This window comes from Narcine bancroftii, chromosome 1, assembly GCF_036971445.1.
Source record: "Narcine bancroftii isolate sNarBan1 chromosome 1, sNarBan1.hap1, whole genome shotgun sequence".
Classification (NCBI taxonomy): Eukaryota; Metazoa; Chordata; class Chondrichthyes; order Torpediniformes; family Narcinidae; genus Narcine; species Narcine bancroftii.
The window spans coordinates 369,433,795-369,450,406 of NC_091469.1; the positions used below are offsets into that span (position 1 = coordinate 369,433,795).

The following is a 16,612-nucleotide window of genomic DNA, read 5'->3' on the forward strand; positions in this document are numbered from 1 at the left end:
AGTCAGGACTGATGAAGCATATGTTGATGGGATCATGAATATTTTTGCAATGCCACAATCACTGGAGCTACTCAACTCACAGATGCAAATGCAGATGTTTCTCACAAGGCAGTGAAACTAGAAGGGAAATCAGACAGGAGGAAACAGTTGGTAATGTATCAACAAAGGTGTGTTCCAGCTACTCTTGAAGACAAATTGAAAGTTAAATTACAGAGACTGATGAAGGAAGACAATGAAAGCCCAAATGAAGTGCTCACCCTTTGATTACCAACTGGTGTGCCTTAATAATCAAGTGGCAAGGTGAATATGCGCTGTCTATTCTCAACATACAGAAATTTCTGGAAAATGTCTTACAATAACAATCCTGTAGAATGGTCAGCCAGGAGCACACAGAAGCAGAACTCTGTGACAATTGCACAGATTGACAAAGAGCTACTTGCTCTGATCTCTGCACTGGAGAATTCATAAGGTTCGCCATCTTATGGATAAAGAAACTTCCCATTTCATCTCATCTCTGCACATTTGGAATACCATATAAAAGTGCAAACATTCACCGGCGACTAGATAATTGATGTTAAAGCACAAAAATGCTGGAGGTACTCAGCAGGTCTCTAGCATTTTTGTGTTTTTACTACAATCACAGCATTTTCAGACTTTTGTGTTTCACCCCAGATAATTAATGTTAATCACTTCCAAAGGGATTGCTGCCAGGATGTGAGAAAGCAAATATACAAGGTAGAGAATTAGTACTGGTTATGCAAAGACTTGAATGTAGCTGATAAGCTCAACTGAGTTTGTCTTAAGGATATAGGGATGCCTTTGAGAAGAACCACAAGACAATCATTATGGTGGGACAAACTACATTCCATCAGACAATGATAGGGGTCAGAGAGGTTTACCAGACAAGAGGAGGAGTGCCTTCATTGATCTCTAGGGTACAAATTTCATAAGATTCATCACCTTATTTTGTTACATGTCCATGAAAAGTAATTCTGATTCTGATTCTGGGTGATGAAACTTCTCATTTCATCTCATCTTTGCCCCTTATTTTGAGATGTGACCCCCTGATCAAGATGCCGCATTGAAGGGAAACATCACCTGTCAGGCCTTGAAGAATGTTCAATGAAGTCACATCTCAATCCACTGTTTTTAATTTAAAGACACAGCATGGAATAGGTCCTTCCATACCACAGCCCATGCCACCAAATTCATCCATGCAACCAATTAACCTACTAACCCCACGTCTGGAATGTGGGAGGAAACTGGAGCACACAGAGGAAACCCATACAGTCACAGGGAGTATATACAGACTCCTTATAAACAGCGCCGTATTTGAACATGCAATCTCTATGGAGGTATTATTAAAATAAAACAAGAGAGTGGTGGAGGTTGATGGGGAAACTGCAAAAATATGGGGGACAATATTTTGGTGATTGTTGGTAGCTGTGCTTTGATTCAATTGAATTGAATTGGGGTGAGAACCTCAGTGATAGGTTGGATTCTATAAGACAGATAAAGCCAGCATCAAATAAAAAGGGAAGCTCGAGTGGAGTGACACATTGTGTGAGTGGCCCAGTGTAGGAGTGGTGAGTTAGGGTAGCCCTTCTCAATTTTATTTTGGCTATAGCCCCCTTAGGACTCTGCTCAAAGTTTATGGGCCCCCTTTCATGTGAAGCAGTCATGTTTAGTTGGTGTCTTCCGTACTTCTCTCTTACCGACTACATTAAAAAATTATAATTTCAATTTGTGGCCCTCTCAAATATGCTGTGACCCCCCCCCCCCCACCCAACTGAACTGCATGGCCCCCATTCAGAATGGTTGCATTAGAGGCTTTGGTGAGAAGGTGCTTTGGCAAGAAGAGACTTTGGCGAGAAGAGGCTGAGGTCATGCTACAGGTAAGGTCAGGTAAAATCTTATCCACAGTAGGTAGTGGAGCTGGCAGCTAGGACTGTGGTTTGCTCCAATTGCAGGATGTGGGAAATCTGGGACACTACAAGTGTTCTTTTTGGCTACATCTGCAAGAAGTGGATCCAGCAGCAGCTCCTTACAAACCATGTTAGGGAATTGGGTATGGAGCTGGATGAACGCCAGCATTTTGGGCACAGAGGGGGTGATAGACAGAAACTATAAGGAGACAGTCACACTCAAGAAGCAAGAGGCAAGTAAGTGGGTGAATGGTAGGAGAGGAAAGGGGAATAGTCAGTCAATGCAGAGCACCCCTATGGCCATTCTCCTCAATAATAAGCATATTGTTTTGGATGCTGTTAGGAGGGAACAATCTACAAGGAACAAATCATTATGGCCAGGTGTCTAGCACAGAGTCTGAACCTTCAGCTCAGAAGGGAAGGTGGGGAGGGGGTGGGGAGAATTTATAGTGATTGGGAATTTGATAGTTAGGGGAATAGATAGGAAGTTCTGTGAACAAGATCAAGTCTCCCAGATGGTCCATTGCTTTCCAGTTGCCAGGGTCAGGGATATCTCAGATTGACACAACAATAGTTGGCCTCATCAGCAACAACAGTGAGTCGCACTGGAGAGAAGAAGTGAAAAATTTCGTGAAATGGGGTGAGAGCAACAACTTGAGTCTCAATATGAACAAAACGATGGAGATGATCGTGGACTTTGGGAAGGCCAGGAATGACTACCCTTCATTACACATTAACAGCTCTGTAACACAACGTTCATTGGAGTTCACTTAACCAGTGACTTATCGTCGACACTCAACATCTCCTCACTTGTCAGGAAGGCACAACAATGACTGGACTTCCTGAGAAAACTGAAGCGGGCAAGGCTATTGGCCACTATTAGATCAACCTTCTATGGGAGCTCTATTGAGAACATTTTGTCATCGCAGTGTGGTGCGGTTACTGCAGAGAAATGTATTGGAAGGCAATCTACAGGACAATACAAATGGTAGAGAGGATCACTGGATCTACTTTCCCCCTTCCCCTCCCCCTACTATTGACATGATCTACATGGTCATTATCTGAAAAGGGCATTCAAAATTATTGAGGACCCCTTTCAGGTGCTCCCATTGGGGAAGAGATACAGGAGTATCAGAGCCAGAACCACCAGGCTGAGGAACAGCTTCTTCCCATGGGCAATAAGAATGCTGAACAACGAAAGGAACTGCTCACACTAACCATCCGAGACTCTCAAATTCATGAAACAACATTTACTTATTTATTTGTATAGATGAATACTTGTCCTGCATATGTATTGTTTGTCTAGTTGTGTGTCTGCGTGTTTTAAACCAAGGACAGAAGCACACTGTTTCATGAGGTTGTATTTGTGCAATCAGATAATAATAAATTAGACTTGACTTAACTTGAGATCGAGTCCCCAGCATTCTTAAGTATGGTGACAAGGAGCCAGATGTATGGTCCATGTTTGTACTAAAAACAGAAATAGGTAAAGTTCTGAAGAGAGAATATATGGAGTAAGGAAGGAAGCTAAAAAGCAAGACCTCAAGGGAGATAATTTCTGGACTGCTGCTTGTGCCACATGTCAGTGAAGGCAGGAATAGGAAGTTATGATAGTTGACTGTATGGCTGAAGAGTTTGTGAAGGTGGCAGGGGTTCAGATTCATGGATTATTGGGATCACTTCTGGGGAAGATGTAACCTATATAAAAAGGATCACCTGAACCAGAGGGCGGCCAATATTCTGGCAGGCAGGTCGTTGGGATGGGTTTAAACTAATTTGGCAGGGGCATTTAAACCAGAATGTGAGGGTAGAGATGGTGGAAAGGTTGATGCAATGTGTTGTGAGTTTGTGAGAAAGGACAGGCAGTGGAGGGAGCATAAATGAAGTCAGTTGAAGCCTTCAAATGTGTTTATTTCAATGCAAGAAGTATTAAGAATAAGGGAGATGATCAGAGCATGGATCAGTACGTGGAATTACGATGTAGCCATAATGTAAGGACAGGATTGGCTGATGAAGGAACGGGGTTTTGATGTTTTAAAAGGGATGGAATGGGAGGGAAAAGAGGGGAGGGAGAAGTAGTAATACTAATCAGGGATACTATTGCAGTTGCAGAAAGGGAGGACGATGTAGATCAGAAGTTTTCAAACTGCCCCCCTAAACTCATGCTGTTGGTGTACGATGATTAGTAAGGGATTGCTTAAGGTGGTATGTGAGTGGGAAGGGAAGGTTGAGAACCACTACTCTGGGCCCAATTGTTAATTTAATATTTTGCTTGAGAAAATTTGTCATTGGCCCATTTCCTTCGGAGTTATAAAACCATGTATGTAACAAGTAATTTAGGTATGATTAAAACAGTGGTTTTCAAACTTTTTCTTTCCACCCACATACCACCTTAAGCAATTACTTACTAATCACAGAGCACTTACAGCATAGGGAATGTGTGTTTAGGGGGGCAGTTTGAAAGCTACTAATGTAAAAGTATTGTCTACTGAGTCAGTGTTGGTGGAAGTCAGGAACAGGAAGGGAGTGTTTACTGTTTTGGGAGTATTAGCCTTCAACTAGCCCTCAGAATACTGAGGAACATATTAGTAGGCAGATTTTGGAAAGGTACAGAAATAACAGGGTTGTTTTAATGGGAGACTTCAACTTCCCAATTATTGACTGCTACCTCCTTACTCTAAGTGGAATAGTTGGGGCAGAATTTTTCAGGTATGTCCAAGAAGAATTTCTGACACAGTATTTGGACTAGCCGACTAGAGAAGCGCCATACTGGATCAAGTACTGGGTAATGAACCTGGTAGTGACAGACCTCTCGGTTGGGAGTATTTTGGTGAAAGTGGCTGCAACTCCCTGACACGTAGGATAGGTATGGACAACTGCTTTTTAATTGTTCTTGTATATCGTCCACCAAAATTACATAGAGATTTTATCACTCAATTTTCAGACTTCCTTTCAAATACTATTCCCAAATTTGATCAAGTTCTGATTCATGGTGACATCAATATCCAAGTGTGTTTTCCAACTAAGCCCCTTGTAAGTTATTTTGTGCATTTAGCTGAGTCTTTAACTTTGAATTGCTTTCAACTGAATCCACTCATAAGCTAGGCCATACTCTCGACCTAATTCTTTTGTCCGATTTATCAATTAGCAACCCAGGAAGCAGTAAAGGCCGAAAGAACAAAATATTTTGCTAACCTAATTTCTGACAACTCCCATAATCCCAAGGTCTTGTTCAATAACATCAACTCAGTCATTGGTCCCTCATCCAATATCAACTCTGATGTATCTTGACCAAATTCAAAAATTTTTTTAAATTCTTCATAAACAAAGTTGAGAGCATTAGGGAAAACTCCCCTCCCCCTGCCCTTCTCACCAACCCATAACCTAACTATACCATAGTTATGTTTATCTAACCTGGACCGTTTTAGCCCCATCACACTACCCACCCTTGGAAAGAATGTGTCCTCCAAAAATCCTACAACCTGCCTCCTTCAACATTATTCCTACTCCCCTCCTGAAGGATGTTTTTGACATAGCTGGTCCTAGTATTCTCTGTATAATTAAGAGTTCTCTGGCCATGGTACTGTTCCAATTTTTTTAAGTGTGCTGTGGTCCAACCCCTCTTGAAAAGACACAATTTAGATCCCACCACACCCAAGAATTTCAGACATGCTTCTAAATTTTCATTTCTGTCAAAGGTTCTTGAAAAGTTTCCCTACCTACATCAAAACAACATATCGGGAAGATTTCAGTCAGGTTATAAGACTCACTGTAGCTCAGAGTTGACCTTACTAAAAGTTTGTCATGACCTACTCCTTTCTATTGACTCAGGTGGCTCTGCCATTCTAATTCTTCTCGATCTTAGTGCAGCGTTTGTTACTGTGGATCATGCTATTTTAATAGATTGTTTCCAGTATGGGTCGGTGTTAATAGCACAGCCTTGAACTGGCTTAAATCATATCTTAATGATAGGACTTTCTCAGTTAATATAGGCAAATTTTCATCTTCTTCCGTTACCTTTTCCTGCAAGGTCCAATAAGGGTCTATTCTAGGCCTCATTCTCTTTTCTTTATACATACTTCCCCGTGGTTATATCATTAAAAAACATGGCATCTCTTTCCACTGCTCTGCCGATTATATTCAGCTCTATCTCCCTTTGAAATCTAATGACCAATCAAAGATAGCCAGCTTCACTAACTGTCTAGATGACATAAAGTATTGGTTGGCTCAAAACTTCTTACAGCTAAACAAGGGCAAATTTGAGGTTATCTTATTTGATCTCCCTAAGTCTACCAAAATTATTTCCAATAGTCTTGGTAATTATCTACCCTCATTAAACTCACATCAAATCCCACCTTCAAGTTCAACAAACATGTTAATGCAGAAGTAAAAGCTAGCTTTTCCGAGCTTCACACTATTGCCAAAATCAAATTATTCCTTTCATTTAAAGACGTGAGAAAATCATCTATGCCCTTATATCCTCCCATTTAGACTATTCTAACTCTCAATGTACTGGGATCAGTCAGTCTTCATTATCCTGTCTGCAACCAGTGCAGAATGCTGTAGCCAAGCTCCTGACAGGTGCCAAGAAGAGGGGCCACATCACTTCTATTCTGGCTGCCCTCTATTGGCTGTCAGTATGGCTCAGCATTGATTTTAAAATTCACTTTTTTGTCTATAAAGCCCTTAATGGGCTACACCCCTCTTATATCACGGATCTCAAGTTAGCAGACATAAAGGGTCTTGAAGGGGAATAAGGAGTTAACACTTCAAGACCCCAACAAGTTGCCTACTCAGGATGCTTGGCTGTAATCTCAGAGGAGATTGTGCCTTTGCTATTGCAGCCGCCAAACTGTGGAACAACATTCTATCAAATTTACCCCATCCATCAACTCTTACATTTAGATTGAAGATGTATTTTTATTCACGAGCATTTTGAATCTTCCTCATGCACCTGATTGTTACCTTGTGTTCTAACCTCTCATATTCGTTTTATCCTGTACTTTAAATAGTTGCCTTGTCTTTTTGATCTGTACAACACTTTGATCAACATGAGATGTTTTAAATGTGCTATATAAATAAACAAAACTAAACTAAATTAAAGGATAAGAGCAGAAAAAATAATAAAGTGTTTAATTTTGGAAGGGCTAATTACAATGAGATTAAGAAAGAATTAGAGAGAGTAAATTTGGAACAAATGTTCTTGGGGATATTATGAGCTCCCGTTTCATTTAGTGTATCACTTTAAGGGCTAGTACCGGCTGCAACCATTCACAGCTGTGGAGAGACTGAGTAGCAACATCTAGTACAGACTATACCGAAAAGTGATACTCTGGAGAAAGAGAAAGAACATTTGTTCCTTTATCCAGGCACACAGGTGGTGAGAGTCATGTGAGTGGGACCCTGAAGGAAACCACATTTTTATTATTGACCACCAGCCATCTCATGGAACACTGAGGTGGAGTGACTCGGTGTGAAATGGACAATTCGGCTGATTCTCCCTGTCAGGGGAATTATTGAACCACACTATGACCAAAGGAAAGATCACTTCAACTGACCCGTGCCTGGGTTGTGGAAGCATCATGGAAGGAAAGGGGAGTTGTGACAACTGTTTGTCCAAAACGATATTTCTCAGCAAGAAACTCGACTAGGATTCATGGTTTTCAGCAGTATCGTCACTCATTCTCCCCCACCTCCTTCATGATTATTTCTGGGCATCATATTAAGAGTCTGTATTTCGACACATGGTTTCTAAGACTGAACTTTGGAATGGCTTTCCAGAATTGTACCTAAGCTGTAATTGTCTGGATATCTCACACACACACACACACATCTAAGTATAATCGTGCATAGTTAGGCTTAATTTAATTAATGTGCCATATTATTAGTAGTTATTAATAAATATGTTGTTTAAAAAAAAACATTAAGACTGTCTTGGTGAATTTCTATTGCTGCTGGTCTACGACATAACAGGGAAAAGCACAGAAGAAATATGGAGAATGTTTAGGGACCACTTGTGTGGGGTTCAAGATAGGTTTGTCCCACTGAGACAGGGAAAAGATAGTAGGATCAGGGAGTTGTGGTTGATAAAGGAGGAGAGGCGGTAAGTTAAGAGAAAGCATACATAAGATTTAAAAAGTAAGACAGGAAAGGATCATGACAATTATATGGTAACAGGAGGGAACTTAAGGACTTAGGAGAGCTTGAGGGGGCACAAGATGGTCTTGGCAAGTAGAATTAAGGAAAACCTTAAGGCATTCTATGCATATGTGAAGGTTGCTTTAGGTTACAACATGATATAGACAGGATGCAGAATTGGTGAACAGATGGTATTCAATCTAGGTAAGTGTGAAGTGATGTATTTTGGAAGATCAAACTTGAAGACAAAATACATGGTTAATTGCAAGATTCTCAATTGTGGGGTAGATTATCAGGATCTTGGGATCCAAATCCATTGATCTCTGAAGGTTGTAGGGAAGTTAAGAAGATTTATGCTATGGTAGCCTTCATTAGTCAGTGGATTGAGTTGAAGTGTCCAGATGTAATCTTGCACTTCTATAAAATTCTAGTTAGACCACTCTTGGAATGTTATGTTCAATTCTGGTCACCTCATTATAGAAAAGATGTGAAAGCTATGGAGAGGGTGCAGAGGAGATTTACCATGATGTTGCCTGGATTGGAGAACATATCTTATGAGGCAATGTTAATATAACTAAGTCTTTTCTCTGTGGAGAGAAGAAGGATGAGTCATGACTTAATAGAGGTCTATAAGTTTATAGAGGCATAGGTAAGATGGATAGCCAAGACCTTTTTCCTCAGGACATAAGCAGCAAACACCAGAGGACATCTGTACAAGGTGCAGAGAGGAAAGTTTAAGAAGTCATCACAGGTATGTTTTCTTTACACAGAGAGTACTGGGTGCCTGGAGTTGGTGGTGGGGACTGATTTAATAAGCACATTTAAAAGACAGGCACATGAATGAAAGAAAAATAGAGGGCTTTGAGGTTGGGAAGGTTTCGTTTTCTGAGTAGGTTTATATTGGTCGGCACAACATTGTGTCATTGTTAATGAAAGAGTGATAAAAGCAAAGGGTAAAACAGTTGGTGACGACAACAGATGCCATCCTGAATAAGAAAGGCATGCTTCTACATGAGAGGTGTCATGGATCTGAGAGTTGGAAAACAATAAGGACATCAGACACATGTCAAACGTGACAGAAGACAGTGGTGACCGAATACACATCCATCAGGAAGACCGCCACTGAGAATGATGGAAGCAAATATAGAGATGCCAGAGGATGCACTACTGGAGTAAGAGAAACTGCAACCAGTTATGCCAGTAATCAGTATAACAGTCCATCAACCCAGGTATTTCAAAGACTTTGTGGAAAAGGGAAATACAAGGAGATTGGACAGTTATTTGGGATTTTTGCTTTCGCATTAAATGAGGAATGTATCGTGTGTCATCCCTAATACTGATTGAGATCAACAATTGACTGTTTTGAGGCTATCGTACTTTAAAACGTATCATATTTTATTTTTTTATCCGCCAATTCTCTTCTTTTTGTTGTATCTTCCCTTATTGCTAGTTCTTTTTCTGTACTTGCTGTTTCCATTTCCAGCTGTTCTATTTCCCGATTGTAGTCCTTCTTCATCTTAGTTACATAACTTATTATCTGCCCTCTGATGAATGCTTTCATTGCATCCCATTGTATAAACTTATCTTTCACTGATTCTATATTTATTGCAAAATACATTTTAATTTGTCGCTCAATGAATTCTCTAAAATCCTGTCTTTTAAGTAGCATGGAGTTTAATCTCCATCTATACGTTCTCGGTGGGATGTCCTCCAGCTCTATTGTTAATAACAGGGGTGAGTGATCCGATAACAATCTAGCTTTATATTCCGTTTTCATAACTCTCCCTTGGATGATTCTGGAGGGGGCTGGGTGGGAGAGAATAACAGTCACTGCGAAATCAGTTGATGCTTGCGAGCGGGTTGGTTAGCAATCCAAATGGAGAGGGGAGATGTGGTTGCCCGGCAAGGGACAAGGGGCAACTCAGAGAGTGGGGGGAGGGGGACATTTGGGGTTAAGGGAATAGTGGAAATATTTTATGTTTTAGAAGTGTTGTCTTACAATGTGTTCAAAAAAAGAAAAAACAGAAATGGATAAGGAGGAAAGGTGGTGACGAAGAAGCAGAAATGAAAGGTAAACAAAGTATGAAATGGCCATGTTGAACTATATGACTATAAATATTAACGGAATACATAACCAAATCAAAAAGAAGAGGCTGTTAAATTTTCTGAAAAAAGAAAACATTGATATAGCATTCGTGCAAGAAACACATCTAACTGAAGTCGAACACAAGAAATTAAGGAGAGACGTAACGGCAGCATCATATAATTCAAAAGCCAGAGGTGTAGCTATATTAATCAATAAAAATGTACCAATCAAAATAGAGGAGGAAGTAATAGATCCAACAGGGAGGTATGTCATACTTTAAAACTTGTATGATGTGACTAACTACTCTATGTTGTAATGCTGTTTAGTGTAGAAATTTCAAGCATCTTATCTGCCTCTATTGAGACATCCAAGTAAGAAACATTGACTACACATTATGCTCTTCTTTTATTTTATTTGTTTTATATGTTGCTAATTTGAATTACCTGCATTTTTCATTGTCTAAAGGTATTTTTATGGAGGGGCATGGCTCCATTGTTCAAGGAGGAAGCCTGGCAACTATCGGCCTGTAAGTTTGACGTCTGTGGTAGGTAAATTAATGGAGAAAATTCTTAGAGATAGTACTTATAAACATCTGGATAGACAGGGTCTGATCAGGAGCACTCAACATGGATTTGTGGGAGGAAGGTCATGTTTGACCAATCTGATTGAATTTTTTGAAGAGGTGACTAGGAATGTGGATGAGGGTAGCGCAGTGGATGTTGTCTATATGGACTTCAGTAAGGCCTTCGATAAGGTACCACATGGAAGGTTAGTTAGGAAGGTGCAGTCTTTAGGTATAAATTTTAAGATAGTCAAATGGATTGAACATTGGCTGAAAGGAAGAGGCCAGAGAGTGGTAGTGGATAATTGTCTGTCAGGTTGGAGGCCGGTGACCAGTGGTGTGCCTCAAGGATCTGTATTGGGCCCATTGTTGTTCGTTATATACATTAATGATCTAGATGATGGGGTGGTGAATTGGATTAGTAAATATGCAGACGATACTAAGATAGGTGGAATAGTGGATAATGAAGAAGGTTTTCAAGGATTGCAGAGGGATTTGGGCTGCTTAGAAAAGTGGGCTGAAAAATGGCAGATGGAATTTAATGCTGATAAGTGTGAGGTGCTTAATTTTGGTAAGAAGAATCAGAATAGGACATACGTGGTAAATGGGAGAGCATTGATGAATACAGAAGAGCAGAAAGATTTAGGAGTGACGGTACATCGTTCCCTGAAGGTAGAAACTCACGTGAATAGGGTGGTGAAGAAGGCTTTTAGTATGCTGGCCTTTATCAATCATTGCATGGAATATAGGAGTTGGGAGGTGATGTTGAGATTGTATAAGACGTTGGTGCGGCCTAATTTGGAGTTCTGTGTGCAGTTCTGGTCGCCTAATTATAGGAAGGATATAAACAGAGTGGAGAGAGTGCAGAGAAGTTTTACCAGAATGTTACCTGGGTTTAAGCATCTAGAGTATAGGGAGAGATTGGACAGATTAGGTATTTATTCTTTGGAGTGTAGAAGGTTGAGAGGGGATTTGATAGAAGTATTTAAGATTATGAAAGGGATAGACAGAGTGGATGTGGATAGACTATTTCCGTTAAGAGGAGGAAAGATTAAAACAAGAGGACATGAGTTAAGAATTAAGGGGCAGAGGTTTAGAGGTAACATGAGGGGGAACTTCTTTACTCAGAGAGTGGTAGCCGTGTGGAATGATCTTCCGGGAGAAATAGTGGCGGTGGAGTCAATTGTATTATTTAAGAAAAGGTTGGACAGGTATATGGATGAGAAGAAGATGGAGGGTTATGGGCATTGTGCAGGGAGGTGGGACTAGAAAGGGGTGTTTGGTTCGGTGCGGACTAGAAGGGCCTAATGGCCTGTTTCCGTGCTGTAATTGTTATGTTATGTTATATATGTTATGAGAAAAATCTGCACTTATCTTTTTATAGAGAAGCCCTAAAAGCCTGCTCCAGCATCACTTTCATGAAGAGTGGCACTTCGTTGCAACCTCCGGAGCTGATGGAGGCTGGGCAATTGGAGCCTTAGCGTCGGTGCCAAAACGACGTCATACATGCGCACCAAGTAGGAAAGAGCCCTACATCAGAAATTGACAACCGTAGAGTAGGTAACTAGGACTGAAGATAAAAATGTATCTCCTTGTCGTGGACACAGTTGGGGTTTTAAAATTCGCTCTCCTGTGTCACAGGCTGATGACATCATTGCGATGTCCTGTGCAACCAGCCTGAGGAAAGATTGGATTTGATGTCTTGGAGCCGTGTGTGGAGGATTTATGGAAGTAGGCTCAGTGATATGAGGGTGGAGAATATCCCCACCTTTACAGTTGCAATTTTTTCTCCATAAAAGGACTGAAAAAATCCAGAAATGGGCTTCAAGAGCTGATCAGAGGCAGCTGATTGAAAAAATAACATTTACCAAAAAAGAATTTTAGCTAATCTCAGCAAATGATCTCAAATAGTGGGAGGGAGGAATTGCTGCAAAAGTTTCAGAACCAAGAAATAATTGGATACTTGTTGATCAAATCAGTTCTGAGATGAGGTGAAACTCAAGAGTATGTAGACGTTGTGATTGTAATAAAAAGACAGAAATGCTGGAAGAACTCAGCAGGTCTCACATCCATAGGAGGTAAAAATATTACTGATGTTTTGAGCTCGAGCCCTTCTTCAAGGTCTGGAAAAAGCTGGCAGTATCTGAAGAATCAAGAATAGATGGTAAATCACATGTTGAGTTCGGGTTGGATCCAGATGGATTCAGGAAGTGGAAGATCAAATCCAAGCAAGGCTGAGAAACAAACAAAACCTCTTTGAGTTAAAGTCCAGAGCTAAACAGTCCAAAGAAAGGTTGATAGAGCTAGACCCTTCTCTTTGAAGCAATAAAGGATGAAAGGTGACTTAATAGACATACAGTAAAATCCCCATAATCTGGAATTCAAGCGATCAGCAACCTCAAGCAATCGGCAAAAAAATTCATGGAAAATAAATAGACAAAAAATATAAACATTTAAAATTGGTGCCCCCTAGCGGTCAGTTTGCCAATCCACGCAACATGCAATTTCAAGCAACCAGCAAATTTACTTACCCGGCATCGACCAATGCCCATAGGTGCTGGATACCGGGGGTTTTATTGAATATAAGACCATGCAAGGCTTAGACAGGGTTGATAGCAAACACCTTTTTCCTGGAATGACAATGGAAAATACTAGAACCCATCTGCTCAAGTTGAGTGCAGGAAATTTTAGGGCAGATGTTAGAGGTAAGTTTTTTTTACACCAGAGAGTGGCGGGTGCCTGAATTGCAGGGATGGTGATGGAGACTGGTACAATAGGGTCAAATGAATGTAATAAAAATAGAGGTTCATGGGTGTGAGGTATAAAAGAATTAGATCATTGTGGAGTAGGTTTATATAGGCCGGGACAACATCATTAGCTGGAAGGGTCTGTACTAGTTCTCATTATAAGATCATGAAAAATTTGAAAACTGAGTTTTGCAATTGGATCAAATAATATTTATTGTTATTTAATAAAACAGAAATCTAATATTACACAAAATTGCCTTTAGTATGCAATGAGACAAAATTCGCCACTAGTATTAGCATTGTCCGGCACCACTTACAGTCAGAGAAAAAGAAGCAAAAGAGAGTCCCCTCAGAGTTACTGAGTGTCAGTGAATTCAGCTCCAGTGATTCCGCAATTTCTATAGCAGTACTCCAATTCCGTCAACCCAAGCCGAGATCTAATCCTCATGGGGAAATGGCATAATCAGAGGTTTCTCTCTGACTCCAGCATCCCTTCCAGCGCGCACCCTGGGCATCGATTATGACGTCACAATGCACCAGGTGACTGAGGTCACGCTGCATTTAAAGGAGCTCGCTGAATTTGTATAAAAACAGTCGTCAACGACCCACAATGTGGTGGCTGTGTTTCTTCCACTGCTCACACCGCCACAACGTCAACATTAGGACTGGACAATAGCACACCATGGGGGAGCTCTGTGTCTCTGCTCCACACTCTCCCTGGGTCCGTATCAACGGCAGCGCTGCCATTACAGCAGTTCTGGCAGTGCCATCATTCAGTAGATTAGAAAAATCATGTAATTATGTGAAATGCACATAAGTTTTCAATAAACAGGAGCAAGATTGGCCATTCAGCCCATTGAGCATTTTCTACCTCTCTATAAAGTCATGACTAGCCTAATCTTGGCCAATAAGAACAAAATAACCAGGAGCCAAGTGTATTCATGTTCATAAGTTGACTGTTGACAAAGTATAAAAATGTTTGGATGAATTATAAAATGAAGAGCAGTGTAATCTTGGGACCATTGCTGGAAGAGGAGGAGTGAGGGATTCAGGAAAGCTGTGAGTGTCGGGAACCAGCTTGAGGTGAGTGTATTCAAAAAGGGAGCAGAAGTCAAGTTAAGGGTTAAACAGAATGGCGATTGGCGGGAGGAGTAATAGAGATAAGGGGCAGTAACAAATAAAAGAGGGGCAGCTCAAGAGGAGCAGCCAGTGTGTGAGTGGCTCAGGATAGGAGTAGCACTTGGGCTCATGAGGTTTTAGTGAGCAGAGGCTAAGGATGAGCTTGCTTCCAGCAAGATAATGCCAAGTAAGATATTTGTATTTAAATTGGGAAGAGTTATTGGAGACAGCAGCTAAGGCAGTGGAACTTCCGAGTGCAGCATTTGGAAATCTGGGACAGCACAATTGTCCCTGATGACTATACCAGCAAGAGGTGCATCCAGCTGCAGCTCCAGGGAGACCATTAGGAAACTGAAGCTGGATGAACTCTGGATCACTCGGGAGCCAGAGGCAGTGATAGAGAAGAGCTTCAGGGAGACAGTCTCCCCAAACTTCACGATGCAGGTAACAGGGTGACTGTTAGGAGAGGGAAGGGGAATAGGCAGAGAGTGGAGAAAACCCCTGTGGCCATTCTCCTCATCAATAAGTATAGTTTTTGGGGGGGGAAATAATCTACTAGGGACAAGTCATGATGGTCATGTCTCTCACATAGAGACTGGCCCCTCAGCTCAGAAGGGAAGTGGGGAGAAGAGGAGAGCTATGGTGTTTGTGCACTCATTGGTTAGGCAAGTGGATAGGAGGCTCCGTGAGTGCAATCAAGACTCCAGATATGTACATTGTCTCCCAGGTCCCAGGGTCAGGGATGTCTGATTGAACTCATAGCATTCCAGAGGGGGAGGGGGAGTAGCTAAATGCCATGGTCCACATGATACCAATGACATAGATTGGGGTAGTTATGAGGTCCTGATGAGGAGTATAGCGGTGGCTCTCAACCTTTTTCTTTCCACTCACATTCTTTTTTCTTTGGCTTGGCTTCGCGGACGAAGATTTATGGAGGGGGTAAAAAGTCCACGTCAGCTGCAGGCTCGTTTGTGGCTGACCAGTCCGATGCGGGACAGGCAGACACGATTGCAGCGGTTGCAAGGGAAAATTGGTTGGTTGGGGTTGGGTGTTGGGTTTTTCCTCCTTTGCCTTTTGTCAGTGAGGTGGGCTCTGCGGTCTTCTTCAAAGGAGGCTGCTGCCCGCCAAACTGTGAGGCGCCAAGATGCACGGTTTGAGGCGTTATCAGCCCACTGGCGGTGGTCAATGTGGCAGGCACCAAGAGATTTCTTTAGGCAGTCCTTGTACCTTTTCTTTGGTGCACCTCTGTCACGGTGGCCAGTGGAGAGCTCGCCATATAATACGATCTTGGGAAGGCGATGGTCCTCCATTCTGGAGACGTGACCCATCCAGCGCAGCTGGATCTTCAGCAGCGTGGACTCGATGCTGTCGACCTCTGCCATCTCGAGTACCTCGACGTTAGGGGTGTGAGCGCTCCAATGGATGTTGAGGATGGAGCGGAGACAACGCTGGTGGAAGCGTTCTAGGAGCCGTAGGTGGTGCCGGTAGAGGACCCATGATTCGGAGCCGAACAGGAGTGTGGGTATGACAACGGCTCTGTATACGCTTATCTTTGTGAGGTTTTTCAGTTGGTTGTTTTTCCAGACTCTTTTGTGTAGTCTTCCAAAGGCGCTATTTGCCTTGGCGAGTCTGTTGTCTATCTCATTGTCGATCCTTGCATCTGATGAAATGGTGCAGCCGAGATAGGTAAACTGGTTGACCGTTTTGAGTTTTGTGTGCCCCATGGAGATGTGGGGGGGCTGGTAGTCATGGTGGGGAGCTGGCTGATGGAGGACCTCAGTTTTCTTCAGGCTGACTTCCAGGCCAAACATTTTGGCAGTTTCTGCAAAGCAGGACGTCAAGCGCTGAAGAGCTGGCTCTGAATGAATACTCCATCAAGTATTCCCTATGCCATTGGTACTCTGTGATTAGTAAAGGATTGCTTAAAGAAGTATGTGGGTGGAAAGAAAAAGTTTGAAAACCGCAGTTTTAATCATACCTAATTGACTCATTATGTGCACAGTTTCATAACTCCAAAGGAAATGGGCCAATGACA

The 16,612-nt window shown here is 41.8% G+C and overlaps 1 long non-coding RNA gene across 1 annotated transcript in view; it reads right to left on the reverse strand.

Annotated features, from left to right (window-relative positions):
* Positions 1-13,907, reverse strand: part of LOC138751034 (uncharacterized) — a 75,901-nt gene extending 61,994 nt beyond the window's left edge. The window contains exons 1-2 of the long non-coding RNA XR_011349675.1: positions 13,776-13,907; positions 13,243-13,341 (exon numbers count right to left, since the gene is read on the reverse strand). This is a non-coding gene — a long non-coding RNA (uncharacterized lncRNA). The remainder of the gene's footprint in view (positions 1-13,242; positions 13,342-13,775) is intronic.
* Between the last annotated feature and the right edge of the window lie 2,705 nt (positions 13,908-16,612).